At 38.8% G+C, this 17902-nt stretch overlaps 1 protein-coding gene across 3 annotated transcripts in view; it reads right to left on the minus strand.

Moving 5' to 3' along the window:
* The window catches only part of LOC149261278 (actin-related protein 7-like), a 318254-nt gene that overhangs the window by 245206 nt on the left and 55146 nt on the right, over nt 1-17902 (minus strand). The window lies entirely within an intron of this gene.

Genomic DNA, 17902 nt, shown 5'->3' on the forward strand with positions numbered 1-17902 from the left:
TTCACAAAAACCTAGGCAACCCACATCTTCAAAGGATTTCTTGATGAAAGATGAGGCCATGATTTCTTGGATATGAGTTGGCTCATATCTAGAAACTTGCCCTCCTTTGTTGTACTTTTTCTTCTCATTGTCCATGGTTTCAGTCTGCATGATAAAACCCTAGCTAGGTAGGAAGGAAGGGTAGGGTATGATTGGGAAAACAGGGAAAAAAGGACTGTTGTATAGAGGAAAGGGAACGGAGGGGTTAAGGATTTGGTAAATTTATGGGAAAATTCTAGGGGATAGGGATGAATGTTAGGGAGTGTGGGGAGGTGGGATTTCTTGAAAAGAGTGAGGGAAAGGTGTGCAAAGGTCCAAAACACAGTCCTAGACTAGGAACTTGCCAAAATCGCAACGTATGTTAGGGTTTGCAGGGAAAATGAGGGAGTTGAAGGGAATGCGTATGGGAAATGTTTAGGGGAGGTATGTGAGGTGTAGGTGAGGGTGATAGAGCAAAAAATCTAGGTGTTTTACTACTGTAATGAAGCAAAAACTCATAGAAACCAAAAGCGCAGCGAAACCCTGGGAGAGGGATTTTCACTTAGTTTTCTAAGAAGAATGATGCATAAGAAAGGTGGCAAATGTCTACTTACTTGCCAAGGAGATGCCCGAACCTATGAAATTTCGAAAGGAACCCCTTTGATGCTTGCTTGGCCTCCAAATTCAAAAGCGCAACATCGAAGCCAGAAGCACAACGTAGGAAGTGTTTTTGAGGAGGAATTTGGATGCCCTAGTGGCTGGGATGAAACTCAATGGTAGAGAGGTGCTCAATGAAGGTGAAATGAGCAATTAGAATGCTTGGATGGTCTTCTTAGAGGCTGGAAGTCGACTTTTTGCCTTGGGCCATGAAGTGACATCACTTGTCTTTAAAAAATTGAATGATAGGATAGTGTACAGCAGCTTTATCACTTTATTATGCAAAGTTACATCTTCATAAGGAGTAAAATGAACCTTAGGAATCATTTAAAACATTTTTTCCCTAATTACTAACTCCCTTGATGACTCTGGTGGTGACATGACTCCTAAAGGACAATGACGATATGACCTAATAATGACACCAAATGAATACCTAAAACCATGATTAAGGACCTTTGAAACCTTGCAGTGATATGATGACCTTCAATGATGACCAAGACACTCTTCTAGTGACCCATCACAAGGAGTGATGACAAGACCATGACAGCATTTTATGACCATGAGCATGGAGGGAGTAGTAATGACCTAGATATGACCAATGATCAAATTTTATTTGAAAAACTATATTTGAAAATATAACAATTTGACCTAATAAACCTATCAACCACATGGAAAGAGTATATTTGATCATTGGTGACTCATAGACACTAACATTGGCTCCAACTAGGGATGGCAACTCCTTTAGGACGTGTCAAGAACACCGTAGACCAAGTAGCCTTGTTCATTGGGCAATCGAGTCAATGCAGCTATAATCCTCAAATTGATTTCACGTCAAACTGAAAATTGAACTGTACACCGTCAACAGCAAACTCTACTGGAAACTGACACTAAAAAAGATGCTCAGAATTTTGAGATTATTCATTACATCTTTCCTACTCTAACTAATCCATAACCTGATCACTCAAGTGATACGAAATTTCCAATGAAGCCAAAAATGAAGATGGCCATTCACTGAAATTCTGCTCACATCCTTTGTAAGCAAACAAAATGATGTACATGTAGGCAACTCACAATGAAAAGTGAAACCAAGACTTATGCCAACAAACAAAACAACATTCACCTTCTCTGATGCTTGCAAAAGACTACCCCAAGGGGTCTTGAAAATCATGAAGCATTACCTCTTGTGGATCAACAAAAGGAGAAAAATAAGCATTATTCCCAACTGTTGGTTTTTCTTGTACTATGCCATCAGTCTCAAGGCCACTCTCATAGTAAATGGTGGCAGTTTATTTATCATCCTCATTATTAACAGCAAGGAGAGACTTTGTATATTCTTGAACAGTTTCACAAAAGAAATCCACAACATATACACCAGCAACAGTTAAAGATAACCCTTCATGTGATTCTAAACGAAGTGTGCCATATGCTGGGTTGTTTCTTTCTTGTAGCTTTATAGTATGTGTTGCTTGAGTGTCTAAAGTTTCTACATCTGCTGCTTTAGAAAACTGATTAAGCGCAATTTGTTCTTGAATCAAAGAATCAGGAAATGAAAAATCTGGAGAGAGATATGGATGACTATCCTCATACCTTTGATCATCAAAAGACTTACAAGTCTGCTGCAAAGATTCATCAAACTCATAGGATCGAACATGACTATCATACATAAGCATTGGTGCTTCATTAAAACAGGGTTGAATGTTCCCTTGTCTTTTGAAATGTCTACAAGTTGTTTAATGTCGTCATTGAGATCCTGCTCAGTTTCACTTTCATACAAGGGAGAAGACACCTGTTCTTCTTGGTGATGGAAAGGGTTCTCATACAAAGCCTCCAAGATCTCTTCATCCATGAACTCTTCATCACCATAAGAATTCTCTAGATTTTGAATGAAAACCTCAAAATGTTCACAGCAATCCTCAACCAATGACAGAGAAGGATGGCATTCTCTATATTTTTCAAAAAATGTTGAATGAAAATCTTTAGGAGAATAAATACTAGCAGATGGAAGACCTTCATATCAGGATCGTGCTTTTCCTTGTAAGGTTGCCATGAACATCTTCATGAGACAGTCTTCATGAAATTGAACCTTTAGCTTATGCACATGCATGTGAAATTTAACCAAGTGAAGAGCAGCATCATCTCCTTTCTCATCTTTGAACTTCGGCAATAATAAGTCTGCCAATCTACATAAGGCATGTGGTTCGAAAAACCTGGAATGTGATCTCGTTTTAAAGGAGAATACCTTCTGGATATAGAACTCATCTTGATTTCTGGATCCTAATGTGAGTGGAGTCTTTGGATCAAGTTGGAGTCGCCAGGTGAATGGTTCAACCTTCATGTGTGTCTAACCGTTGTACACCATCAGCAAATCAAATCCAAACTTTAATGATCTTTCCTGGGGAATATGAAATTGTTAGCTTCCCCAGTATGGTTGCCAAAAATGTTAGCACACCTCAGTGTCGCAAGACTGAGAAAGGTGACCGACAAAGGTAACCTCAAACCAACTTTGGATTTGGTAGCTATACCTACCAGATCAGAGAGGGCTCTCTCAAGAATCTCACAGCCAATAAAATGACTAGGAAGGAAAATAAATCTTAGGCTAGACATTCATCTCACTAGGGTTTGATTTTAGGGTTTGCTAGACAAGGTTCATGGGTATGGGAACTAGGTCAGGGTTTCTACAGACCAGTTGCAGAGATACAATGGGGCAAGGTAGGTATGATCAGTGACATATCGGAGTTGTCATTACGGTATATGGTTGAAATAAGGATGGATCAAAATGAGCATAAACTTATGAATTCATTTATCAGAAGAAAGAACACATAACATGAAAATCTCATCAGAACAGAGCATAAGACTTATGAATTCTGTTAAACACCTATGAGATGATCACAAGAAAGCATAGATATGGTAGTAAGGAGAAATATATATTCAATTTGATGATAAAACAGAGGAAAAACACTATCACAAAAGCATACCACAAGAATCCCAAGATAATAGTTGCAATTGCCTGTATTATTCCTATAAAGTGTACCCTAGCTCCAAGCCTCTCACTCTCAAATGTCAAACCTTTGATTTCGCTTAGATCTAGCTACATATAGATCAAAAACAACATTTCCCCCTCTCAGGGGTTGAATCTTTACATCAAAATCTCTTACCATACCAAAAACTAGGGAGGTTAGAAACCAACTCCCAATTTAGCCCTAACTGACTTAGTTGACTTTCAAAGCATTAATTACAATGGATTTGACATGAAATGACTCTTACCATCACTATGACACTTAATTACATCATGTAAACACCTATGAAGACAAATTACATCATGTGAAAGTGACTTTGACACAGAAAACTTTGAAATTTGACTTTTTGACAGAAGCACAATGTGGGTTTGCAGAAGCACGGCGTGCCTTTGTAGAGCCCTTTTTGGTCACTTGTATGCATCTTCAAGCTGAACTGAAGGATGGTAAGAATAGCTTAGGATGCCTACTTGCCCTCTAAACCTTCAAATCTGCAAAAATCCTTCTCCAAGGAACCTAAAAAACAATTTTCCAAGGCTACTCCAGAAGTGCAACAAGGGGTCCAAAAAGGTGGCAAAACATGTTTTTTAGGCAGTTTTTGAGCTTTTCCTTACAAACTGTGAAGTGAAAGCAAAACCAAGTCCATATCTGAGATGTACTACTCAATATCTATCCATCCATGCAAAAATTTCAACATTTGGTGGCTCTTAGAAGAAGCACAACGTGAGCTCGTTGCGCTTCTGTGCATCATGAAATTGCCAAAATTTTCAAAATTACCCAAGAACTCAAAATTTTCCAAAATTTCTAAAAATTGTTTCTAACTTCTTTCTTTTGCCTTATCAATGATGGGTTAGACAATCAATCATGCATCAGCAAGCAAATCAAGGTTGTCTCTCTTCTTTAGCTTGATTAGGGTTTTCTTTAGCTTCATTTTCATATTCCTAACCCTAATTTTGCAAATCCAGTTCCTGGTGAAGTTATGCCTTGCCATGTGTCTCTGAAGGTTTATGGCTTTGTTTGCCTTCCTCAGGAGCTTCTCCAAGTGCTCATTGACCTTCTCAAGAAAATATTCCTTGTCTTTCTCAAGCTCAGTTGGAATAGTGTCAACAGGGTCTTTTTATACAAATGAAGGAGATGCCTCCTTGTCTTCAACTTGCTCTTCTAAACCAATCACTATTTTACCTTTGTCCTTTGCTTTGCTCGATGACGGAAGGCCTTGCGAGGTACTATGTTGCATTAAGCTCACCTTCAAAAGTATGTTTGACTTGGCAAGATCATCTTTGAGTGCTTGGATTTGTGCTTGTTGTTCCTTGATAAAATGTGCATCTGACTTCTATGCGCAGTCCAAAATTTCTTGTTCATGAGGCATCTCCTCCTCATCTTGCTGCAAGGGTGACTCAGTCTCAAGCCTAGGTGACTGCTCCATTTCTCCTTCAACTTGCTCAATTGTAGCTTCCTTAGGCAAGCTTCTAGCTTGTGATTTAGTCAGAGGTATAGGTGTAGGCCCATCTTTAGTGATCTCAAGGGCAAAAACCATTTTTCCCCTTCTTGTAGATCTGTGAGATCTTTGCCCTAGGTGTCTTTCTAACTGAAACTTGTTAGATGAGCCACCCTCATGTGGCCTTGATGGTGCTGATGGAGTGGTCTGACTGGTAGGTTGACTAATAGCAGGCATAAAAGGAGTTGATTGGCTGAATGTTTCCCATGATATATCAACCTGTGAAAGTTGATGAAGAACAATTATTTTGACCAAACCATGATGAAATAGACTTGCCTAGTGACCTTTCCCTTTGCTTTGTACCTTCTCAGTCATCTTGAATAAGCATATGAATAGGTAATGGGGCAAGTTCAGTGGTTTGATAGAAGTGAAGTGCATTAGCAGCCTTATGTGATATTGATATAGTCTTGAAAACCTCCCTTCACAGGGAAAGTACTTCATGATCATCTTCATTAAAGGAGCATACCTATCAAGCAATGCTCTGAAGGGAAAGATGTGTGTAGGAGCACCTTTGTAGTGTGGTTTTAGGAAAACTTTGTAATTCTCAATGTCCAAATCCATGGTTAGGGATACCTGTGGCTGAGGCTATGGCATCTGCTGAGATGGTGAAGTCAACCCCTGCTACGCTGGCCTTATCCCTCCTCAAATTGTTGGCAAAGAGGCTTGTCAATTTGGCATGGCATCCTGCCTCTTGAATCCTTTCACAAAATACTAGGCAGCCCACATCTTCAAAGGATTTCTGGATGAAAGATGAGGCCATGATTTCTTGGTTATGAGTTGGCTCATATCTGCAACTTGTCCTCCTTTGTTTTACTTTTTCTTCTCACTATCCATGGTTTTAGTATGCATGATAAAATCCTAGCTAGGTAGGAAGGACAGGTAGGGTATGATTGGGAAAACAAGGAAAAAAGGATTGTTGTATTGAGGAAAGGGAATGGAGGGGTTAGGGATTAGGTAAATTTGTGGGAAAATTCTAGGGGGTAGGGATAAATGTTAGGGAGTGTAGGGAGGTGTAATTTCTTGAAAAGAGTGAGGGAAAGGTGTGAAAAGGTCCAAAACACAGTCCTAGCCTAGGAATTTGCCAAAAGCGTAGCGTAGGCTAGGGTTTGTAGGGAAAATGAGGGAGATGAAGGGAATGGGTATGGGAAATGTTTAGGGGAGGTATGTGAGGTGTAGGTGAGGGTGATAGAGCAGAAAATCTAGGTGTTTTACCACTGTAATGAAGCAAAAACACATAGAAACCAAACAAGCAGTGAAACCCTAAGAGAGGGATTTTCACTGAGTTTTCTAAGAAGAATGATGCATAAGAAAGGTGACAAATGTCTACTTACTTGCCAAGGAGATGCTAGAACCTGTGAAATGTTGAAAGGAACCCCTTTGATGCTTGCTTGGCCTCCAAATTCAAAAGTGCAGCATAGAAGCCAGAAGTGCAGCGTAGGAGGTAAGCAGGAGTTTTTGAGGAGGAATTTGGATGCCCTAGTGACTGGGATGAAGCTTGATGGTAGAAAGGTGCTCAATGAAGGTGAAATGAGCAATTAGAATGCTTGGATGGTCTTCTTAGAGGCTGGAAGTCGACTTTTTGTTTTGGGCCATGAAGTGACATCACTTGTCTTTTTGAAAAATTGAATGATAGGATAGTGTATAGCAGCTTTATCACTTTATTATGCAAAGCTACATCTTCATAAGGAGTAAAATGAACCTTAGGAATCATTTAAAACACTTTTTTCCTAATTACTAACTCCCTTGATGACTCTGGTGGTGACATGACTCCTAAATGACAATGATGATATGACCTAATAATGACACCAAATGAATACCTAAAACCATGATTAAGGACCTTTGAAACCTTGCAGTGATATGATGACCTTCAATGATGACCAAGACACTCTTTTGGTGACCCATCACAAGGAGTGATGACAAGACCATGACAGCATTTTATGACCATGAGCATAAAGCGAGTAGTAATGACCTAGAACTGACCAATGATCAAATTTTATTTGAAAATATAACAATTTGACCTAATAACCCTATCAACCACATGGAAAGAGTATATTTGATCACTAGTGACTCATAGACGCTAACACCCTAATAGGCTACATTGGAGGATATGAGTTGCCTTTATCTTTCTCAAGCCTTGTCCCTAGGAAGAGTTGTCCTCTCTAAGCTTATATTGTCACCTTATTCCTTGGACTCAGCATATCACTCATAAGCGACCTACTAAAGGGAAGCCTCCCTAGTGGTGAAAATCCATAAAAGAGTCGGACGTAGTGGTTGTGGTGACAGTGGACCACACCTCATTGTTGTCCTTGTTGAAGAAAGTGTCACTAGATTTGGTCTTCGTAAATGTAATTTTGATCCTTACACTTGTAAAAGAAAAGAATTATTATTTTTGTAATTATCAAGAATGGGTTTCTTGCCCATTCGATAGGTCAAGCACATGTTTAAGTGCTTCTATTAAAGTCAAAGAGTCAATGTAATTGTTGAAGACCCATGTGCGCATGTTACACTATGTAAACCTATGTACTAGAGTCAAAGAAATATGTCAAAGATGATCCTCCAAAGCTAAGACAAGTCTCATCTTCATCTCGGCTCAAAGAATGAATTTTTGGTGCACTTAAAGTCAAGTCGGCCTCACCAGCTAAAGTTGGCCCAAATAGGAGGGGCAGATTCCTATATATAAGGCAATTCGACCTTACAAAAGGAAGATCAAGTGATCTCTGAAATCAGCAAGAGAAAGAGTCAAGAAAGAAGTGTGAAAAGGAGCAAGAAAGTGCTTCTAGGTCAGTGAAGAAGGAGAGAAAGGAATCTAAGTTTTGTAGGGTTGTTTTACGGCTCTTTTCTGTCACACGTGCGAAGGAGAAAGGGCTCATTCTACTGCCATATCAGATCTGCAATTGCAGCCATAAGATGTAGCTCGATTGGGCTAGAAGAGATCACCAATCAAAGTCTCCTTCTTATCACCCCAAGAAACTCTCCGAGGTTGTATATCAGAGATGCTCGGGAACATTACAAACTCAACAAATTGTTGGATAAATGGTGGATGAATGAAAGAAACATTGCATATTCAAGCTAGATAACCACTTCTACTATGCTTAACCCCAGAAATGGGTGAACACCCCTAAACCACAAGGCTTTAGACCACCAATTACTCACAGTTTTAGGGAAAATGTGAAGATGGAGAAGACTGATCACACCAGCAGATGCACAGGACCCTGAGATGGCCAGCTGCAACCAGTTTAAAGGTTTGTCAATCTATTTCTTAATGCACAGACAGGATGACAGCTCTCTGGCATTAAAACAACAAAAACTTGCATACAAATTCAATTATACAACTAAATTCTAACACAGAGGTGGGATGACAGCCCCTCTAATGCTAAACATCAACAGAACAGGCACAGCCTGGAACAAAGAAGAAGAAGTGGAAAGTGAACAATCAACGACAAAAGAAGCTTGTATTAGCTGGAAATGAAGGCCAGAAGCTGCAGGTGTCACAATAGTTGCAGTCTCCAGAAGTTGAAGTTTACAACCAAATAACATTCATCAACCTGATTACATCTTTTTTCTGGGTATATATGGAGGTTGACTACAAATTGCTCTGCAAACCCATGCGTGGAGGGGTCATAACTGACCACCAACCGCATTTACAATCAGATATGGGCTTTGATACAATTAGATTGTTTTAATGGATCAATTTGACTTTTACTGGTACTTTGTTGTCCTTTCTGAACAGGTGAAGTATGATTTGAATGCATTTCAATAATTGTTGCAGTCATTGAGCTGAAAATGATGATCCTTCTCGTCCTTGACTGTGTTGTTCTTTAAATGTGGGAGCTGAGGAATTCATGTGCAAGTTGCTGGATCATCTCCTCCTTCGCGTGCATGAGTCAAGCCAAAAACACTGAAAAATGCATTGAAAATGGACGAAGAGCCGAGAAAGAACGTTGGCCGTTGGATAGCTCAAACGGACGGCCGAGATCGGACTGCACGGGCCATCAAAAGACATATGTGGATGGAAGAGTCTGGGCCATCGGATCATGTGAATGAACGGTGGAGATTCGATCTGAGAGGCTATCGGGCGGGTAGGCGAAAAGGAGGATCGTGGGTCGTCCGATCGCGGGATGGACGATCGGACGGCTGACGGGCGGCGGAGGTGATCAACAGTTAACGAGCGGGGGACCGTACCAGAAGGGCGGTAAGCGGTTTCCCCGCACCGCTTTTCGGCATCGGGCGGTTTACGTACACATGAGCGTGATCCAGTAAAAATGTGCCACGTGGCTGACGGGACGACGGTGAAACCGCTTTCCCCGCTGACTAATGGACGCGCGGTTTATGGGAGCGGGGGCAGCGTACACCGTCGGATCTCCGCGGGATGATCGGATGGCCACGAATTAACGCACATGCTTTTGGGTTGATGTGACAGGTACGGTGACAACGCGTTATGATTTTTATTATATGCGCGGTTATAATGGCTTAAAAGGTTAGTGCCAGGGTTAAACGAAAAATGCATTTAAACGAGGTTTAAACGGGTTATGAGGGTTTAATAGCATTATAAACAAAAAAGCGCCCAGGAGGTTAGAGGAACATGGGTTTAGGTGGGCTTTTATAGTGTTAAAACAAAATATGCCCGGGAGTAGGTAAAAAAGGGTTTAGGCGGGGTTTTGAGACCAAAACAAGGATAAAGGGGTTTAAAGAGAATAAGGAGGATTTAAGGGGAAGGAGGAAACGGAGGTGTGGGAGTTATAAGGAGAAAAGGGAAAATGAAAGGGAAGGATGAAATGGAGGTAGCGGGAAAAATAGGGAGAGACAATGATAACGATTATAGACCATCTCTGAGTCAGCAACCAAGGACCAAACTTATTCCTTCTCCTGGAAAATCAGCAGCATGTAGCAGAGTTAACACTCCTCATCAAGCGAAGAAGGGGACACCTAAAACGAAGGAAAGAAGCAAGTAAAAAGGTCTATCTCAAGCCCTAGATCAGCCACACATGCGAAGAAATCAGATCTGCAGTAGGGTTAAGAGGATCAACCTCTAACTCAGAGATATACCAGAAGAAGAGCCTCATTCTCTAGTCTAAGTATCAAGGAGAAGGAAGATTGCCAAGCGAAGGAAAGGAAGGCACCAAAGAAGAGGTCTCTAAGGAGACCTAGGGTTTTTGCAGTTGTTAGAAAAAGACCAAAGGAAAGTGCCATCAGTTGCCGGAAGAAGTGCGAAGAAAGAGATGAAGGTGCAATATAGGAGGCATTGGTTGAAGGAAAAAAAAGGAAGTTGCAAAAGAGAGATTGTGTCTTGTGCTTGGAGGATCTACTGATCAAGGGTCTATGGTTTGGCATTTGTCAAATGAAGCTTCAATAAGAGAAATTTGCAAAAGGGTTTTCCTCTCTAGGAGCGAGAGGTTTTGCCCCGGCTAAGAGCCAACATCTTGTGTTCTTGTCTCTTTTGTTTTGGTAATTGTCTGTTGAAGTAAGAGAACATTCTCTAATAATAATAAGAGAAGGTTGTGCTAATAAAAAAAGTAAAAAGTACCGCACAAATAGTTATCATCGTCAGAAGAATCTCATCATAACCTAGAAGCCCTAGATTCTTCAATAGTCCCTTGGTCTAGCATTTTCCTTGTCAGTTTTCCCCTCACAAGACCTCCTAGATTTTGAGGCAAGATTAGCATCAAAATGCAAAGCACAATAAGAAAGAATTGATTTGATCAAACCTTCACACCATTAGCCAAAAATGAACATTATTTGAATTGTGTTGGCTCTTGTGGCATAGTTGCGATGAGCAATACACCAAATGAATGTAAAAATCACATTCTTGAATAGAGGAATAGATGAAGAAGTATATGTAGAAGAACCCCCTGAATTTATACAACCCCGAAAGGAGAATCTTGGATGCAAGTTGCAAGAAGTGTATTACACAATAATGCGGTCACCAAGAGCTTGGTATTTTCACATAGAAAGAAGTACTTCAAACAAATTGGGTCGAACAAAGCAATTCAAACACCCAATAATGGTTTGGAAACATTATTAGATCAATAGGACCAAGAAACAAATACCAATCCTCCAAGCAGTCAATCATGCAATCAAGTCTTTAGTGAACAACTTCTTGATTCTTTGAGACAATTAGAAAGCTAGTAAGGGAAAGGAGTAAGTACAAAGAATACAATATTTAAGCAAAGTTATTAAATCCCTTAGAACATTTACTTGCTATAGTCAAGAACATAGATTCATTTTACACTAACAAAACAACAAATTTTTTAGAAGGTCTTCAACAATTTGGAGACTTTAGTGGATAATGTCTTAAACCACTAATTTCTCACCTTTGTCAAAGAGGAACCAACATTAAAATAGCAAGGGATTCCTAAGAGTGGTAAACAACAACCCGAGAACAACACAATTTGCTACCCTACCCCGTCAAAATTTATATATTTTTACAATTTGGGATAATAAATTCTGACTATAAAAGTCCAACCAATGTTTTGGTATTTTGAATTGTCAGATCAAATACATTGCGTAGGTAAACGTCACTATACCTAGACGACCTCTCTACGTGATGATTTGAACTAGAATATGGCAAATTGCATATTGCCATTTGAAATGTGCACAATCTCTCGTATCAAGACAAGTGTTTGTGGTACATTATTAAAGATCAATATTTTATTAATGTGCTAATATTATTATGGCATCATTGCTCGCTATAGGGTAACTATGTATAATTGATGCACATTAATATAGTGGTTGGGATTGGATATTGCAATAATTTTTCTTATCAAAACAAATATACTATAATAAATTATTATAGATGAATAATTGTTAGAATTTCAAGCCCTCGATGACTAATGTCTTTATGATCTCAATCAAACAAGTAGATTGTTGAATCTAAGTAATGTTGAAATTAAATTTCAAACCATTGCATTACACACACATACGCAAGTAATTACTCCTTCAAAAATGTTTCGAAAAAACTTACAAGGAAATCTCCATACATTGTCCAAAAAATAGCATTGCACGGATACCAAAAATGTTAAAGAATGTAACTAGCTTCGGTCTTCATAATTGTACTTTTCAAAAGAAAATTTATTATTAAAGAAAATGACTTATTAAAGCATGGGTTTCATGCCTAGGTCAATGTTTTCTAGGTCAAAGGCCCCATTGAGGGCTGTTAGGTTTTGTCATGAGTCATTATAGTCATTGTCATTATTATTATACCCTTCTTGGGTTTTTGTGCCATGTAAAAAGAATTATTTTTTAGTCAAAAAGATAATTTTTCACCTCCACACCAAGTCGACCTTGCCCTCAACAAGCCGGCCTACATTAGGGCAATTCAACTTCACAAGAAGCCTATATATTAAGCAACTCGACTTCATTTGAAGAGAATCATCAAGAAGTTTGATCTCTAAGAAGCAGTAGTTGAAAAAGAGTGTGAAGTTGTTGGAGAAGAAGGAAAGAAGTTGGGAAGAAGAAAATCAAGTTTTTGGGCTACCTTTCTCTCACACATGCGAAGATATTGGGCTGAAGCTGGGGCAAAAGTTTTGTTCTTGTTGCAGGATCGAAGTTCTGAAGCTGGGGGGGCCAAAATTATGATCTAAAGCTGCACATTAAGGCATTGACACATGGAAAGTTGAGAAAAGGACATCTACAAGGAGGAAGGGTTGACTTGGTGGTTGGAGGAGGTCTTTATCTAGGTCTAGAAGTCTGGAAGTGTTTCATCTTGATTTGAATCTACTGAAGGAAGACTTCTTGACTGGGTTTTCCCCTTATAAGGGTTTTGCCCTGGTTGTGCACCTACATCTTGTGTCTGTTGTTCTTGTGAACTTCATATACATATAATTTGACAATTGCTTTATGATGAGATAAACTAAATATAAGTAAACGAGGCCAACATAAGTCACAAGTAATTATCAAGAAAGAGGAATGAAGCCCTAAAAGCTACTATCATTGATTTCTCAACATGGTATCAGAGCTAAGGTCAAAGAAGGTTGAAGATCACTTTGTTGGCAATTACTTGAAGAAAGGAAAAGCAGTTTTGGAACAAAAGGTTACTCCCTCTATGACATGTTACTTGAAGATGGGAATCAATATCGTGAGAATTAAGGGAATCTAGATTGGAAGTACCATCTACAAACTATTTAGGAGAGTCGAGTGAAGGATTCTTGGTTGCACTTACAAGTACTCTTGATGATGACAATGCATGGATCGTTGATAGTGGAGCATCAAGACATATGACGGTAGAAAGTGGACAGCTTAGTACTCTATCGAAGGAACCATCATCTCATGCAGTGCAGTTAGGAGACAACACAGTTATGTAGTCAAAGGCCTTGGAACTACATCATTGAAGCTAGAAAATGGAGCAAAGCTAAACAATATCCTCTATTTTCCAGGTTTGAAAAAGAAGTTACTTTCAATTTCTTGTTTAGAAGATAAAGGAGATAGGGTTGCCTTTGTAGATGATAAAGTTCTGGTTTGGGAAAAGATTAAAGCATTGATAAGACAAAAGCTATTGGACTTCGTGAAGGACGACTATATAGAGTTATAACACCATCTCCTCAAGCCCTAGTTCACATGGAGACCAATCTTATCAAATTATGGCATAGAAGATATGGGCATATACACTACAAGATAATTCCCTCGCTTAGTCAAATGGTAAATGGCATCCCCAATATCAAAGAAGATCGTGAAGGATTATGTAAGGGATGTGCTCTGGGGAAAATACAAGGAAATCTTTTACAAGCAGCGACATAAGGTCTAAAGAAATATTATACCTCATTCATTCCAATGTGTGGGTCAATGTCTATCAAATCTCTTGAAGACCATCTTTATGTGACCTTCATTGATGATTAACCTGGAAAGACATGGCTCTATCTTCTCAAGACAAAGGACGAAGTATTTGAAAAGTTCAAGGAATTTAGATCCGAAGTGGAGACCTTTACCGAAATAAAGATAAAAACTTTGAGATCCGACAATGGAAGAGAATACACTTCAAAAGAATTGATTGCATATTGTAAAGAAGCAAGTAGTAAGAGGGAGCTCATTGTTCCCTACAACCTCGAGCAGAATGGAATTGCAAAAAGGAGGAATAAACCATTGAGGAATGCTTGAGGGAGCCTCCACCATTTTACCAAAAGATAAGTATCTTGTTCTTGTTTCCTTTGTTATGCTTAGTTTCCCTCTCATATCAAGATTTGTTTGTATTATATGCTAATAACCTTCTCTTTGTATTTTCCTTGGTAGGAAAGATTAAAGAATACACATACGTTATGGAGAAGACTTCAGAGGATAGACTTGTAGCATTGAAGAAGTTATGTAGCAAAGGTAGCCCTTCAAAATTAATACCTTACAGGTTTGTTAAGGAACAACCCAAGGTATGTCTCAAACTATAAGTTTTGTTACAAAGTTCTCTTCCTGTAAAAGGTACAATCATTCTTATTTTATTGCTTTACATTACTCAAAATGTCATGTCTAGGGGTTTTGAATCGTAAAGATTCTTGTTATTATCATCTGATCATTCTTATGGAACCTAAAGCATTCACTCTAAAACCCTAACCTAAAGGTATGTCAATATTGATTATGAAACCCTAGTCTACTTACGGTTGTTAATGAAATCTAGAAAACCTATTCATTTTTATGTTTAGGGGTTTCGTATTCTTATAATAGAAACCCTAGTTCGTTAGGGTTTGTTGTTAATGATTAAGTTATGTAATGAAACCCTAGATCTTTCGACTTTGGTAAATTAGGGTTTATAAGTAAGACCCTCGGATTAGCTAAAAGTGAGGTCATAGGAAAGAAACCCTAGGTGTATATCCGTCTGTATGATCGAAACCCTCCTCTGAATGAAATTGTTAACTTCGATGTTTTAATGTTTGTGTCTTGGGTTTTCCTAGTAGATATTGATGTAAAATGCAACCTAAGTTTATAAGCAAGACCCTCGTCTTAGCCAAAAAATGAGGTCCGAGGAATGAAACTCTAGGTGTGTACCTGTCTGTACAATCCAAACCCTAGTCTGAATGAAATTAACTTCCATGTTTTGATGTTTGTGTATTGGGTTTACCTAGTAGATATTGATGTAAAAAGCATCCTAAACATGTATATGAGTATGTTGTCCTAATTGTTAATGTTCATGTTTAGTTTGTGAAACCTAGGGTCTATAAAGTGTTGAGAAATCTAAGGCATTAGCATTAGGTGGTTTCTCTTCGATTAGTGATTGTTTGTAAATGCTTTTTACTTGTTTAGATTACGATCTTCTTAATCTTAGATTATTAATGTTCTTCTTCATCAAACAGTAACCAATGCATGAACATAAATAGACAAGAGACACAGCATGTAGGTTATGAGCCAGGGTCAAAACGTCTCACTTTTTGAGAGGAAAACCCAGAGAAATTCTTCTTATAGAGATTCCAATTGACACATGCCAAGACCAAGACCCTTGACCTAGTAGCCTCTCCACGACCAAGACACATCCTTTTTCCATCTTCTTGTCTTCACTTCCACTTCAACCTTCTTCATAGCATAAATTGAGATCATCTCTTCTCATGATAACGAACTATCATGTCATCAAAGATAACTCTAAATCCTTGAGACGACTTCCTAGCAGAGATTCAAACTTCATGTAATGACTTGATCTAGACTGGCCATTGTGAACTGAATTTAGGGATACCTCCTTTATTCTATGATCCAAGTTCTGAGAGAGATCTGAGATTCTCTTCAACCCTTACACTTCACTACTCCCTTATCATTTTACTAGTTGTCCCTCATTCATGTTCATGACTAGACATCTGAACTTGTCATATTATCATTGTCCTTGTGATCTGAATCTTAGAGGGATCTAAATTCCCTTTTTCCTCCCACAGAATTGCAACCTTCAACTGCAACCTTTAAATTGAAGCCTTCACTGAGATATCTATCCAAATTGAAGGTAATCTGAACCTCCCTTTTTGTCATTTCTTCACTGAAATCTTAGACATATTCATCTGAACTTTCTTCTGTTAGTACCCATACGAAAATCTGACTGTGGAAATGAGAAGTATGTTCCCCCTATTTATAGTGGTTGGTCAGTATATTAAGCCGACATGACATCTTGAATAGATGTGTCTCCATATAACTAAGCCGACATGAGTTATTATTTCATCTTTACAAGATGATAGGAAGAGGACTGTGTACGTGTCGTTAGAGGACTATTTAGACACATTATAGAATCAAATACATTGTTATATCCCCAAGAAGGGTTCTTCATATATGACATAGACGCTTTGACTTTTAATGACCAATCCTAAGGCTCTTAATGCAAGCCATCTAAAATAAAATCACTTGCTCATGAAACCCATGAATCAAAGCTTACAAAAATAATTTTATTTTCTTCATTATATCATTTACAAAAGTCACAATTACATGTCATTATGAAGACCGAACCTAGTTACACTTTTCAATACTCCCTCTTAACTAGGGAGGTATTCATGATGGTACTTGGTCATTCTCAATCTAAAGAATTTCTCATAAGAAGAATAGGGTTGATAACTCATCTATCTAGCATCATATCAACCATCATTGTCACATAGCAAGGCCTTGACTAATAGCTCTATCCACATGATCATAGCACAGTGTTGGCGAGACCAATGATTCATAGACACCAAGACCATTGTCTCTCAAGGTACATACTCCACCCGGGTGTTCACAGAGTTTGACCTTCTTTGGACTATTCTTATCTTGGATAACCAGTCCTCAAAGAATATCAGTCCACGACTACTCTTATCTTGGATGCCCTATCTCATCCTCAGAGTATCAGATACCAAATGATTACCCAATCCTGCATTCTATCTTCCTAGGTGAAGACCAGAATGATGTGTCTATCTCTCCCTCTCAATTAGGGAGGGCATATCAATTCCAATAACAGAATGTACTCATTCATATGGAAGGAATGTACCTAAGCTACCTCTTGGCTTAGGAATTTCCAAGTTTCTTCCAAGTAAGAAACTTGCTTTCAAGCTCCCTCTTAATTAGGGACCTACAGCAACTCCTTGATTAGCTGCTAGAAGAACCCCTTCCTTCGATGTCATGAATTTCTTTGTCCAGGAGTCTTCATCTTTGTGGCTTCTACATAGGGCACAGACCATCCATCACTTTCATCCATGAGTCAGTCATGTCATCATTCCTTTTATTAGAAAGTGATACATCAATATTCATCTGGCCTTGCTTCATGTCATGCTGCTTTCTCCATGCCATATTTTTCGAAAGGATCTTACATCCTTCTATATGGTCCTCTTGGAAGTCATCCACAGTTCTTCCCTTTGGCAGTCTTGCATAAACCCATCCAAATATTTGTCCAGAAATACGAAATGAGCACTTAAATCAAAATTACCTTTGTGATGGTCTTTCATCATGACATCTTCCTATAGGTATCAGCATCCTCCATACATTTTGACATGTCTCTCAAAGATATCCATTGTCAAGGGTCTCCATCTTTTTCAGACTACCGTCGAAGTCTTCATATCTTTCCTAGATATTTCCTAGCCAAATCTTCTTGGTCTTTTGGATGTTGATTGCTTTTATCATGGTTGCATATATCACGCTCTCTTCCTTCCTTTGTTCACACATTCCATTCCCAGGAGCTTCCAATCAAAGTTCCTTATTTGTAGTCAACCACCTCATACTTCATATGAGGTCATATTATGTTGATTTCATCTAGAAAACATATGCCTTCCTGCACTCTTTCAGAAGAGGAGATCATTTT

This window comes from Pinus tabuliformis, chromosome 6 (assembly GCF_031772625.1).
Source record: "Pinus tabuliformis cultivar Carrire ecotype Pingquan chromosome 6, CPIR1, whole genome shotgun sequence".
NCBI classification, from domain to species: domain Eukaryota; kingdom Viridiplantae; phylum Streptophyta; class Pinopsida; order Pinales; family Pinaceae; genus Pinus; species Pinus tabuliformis.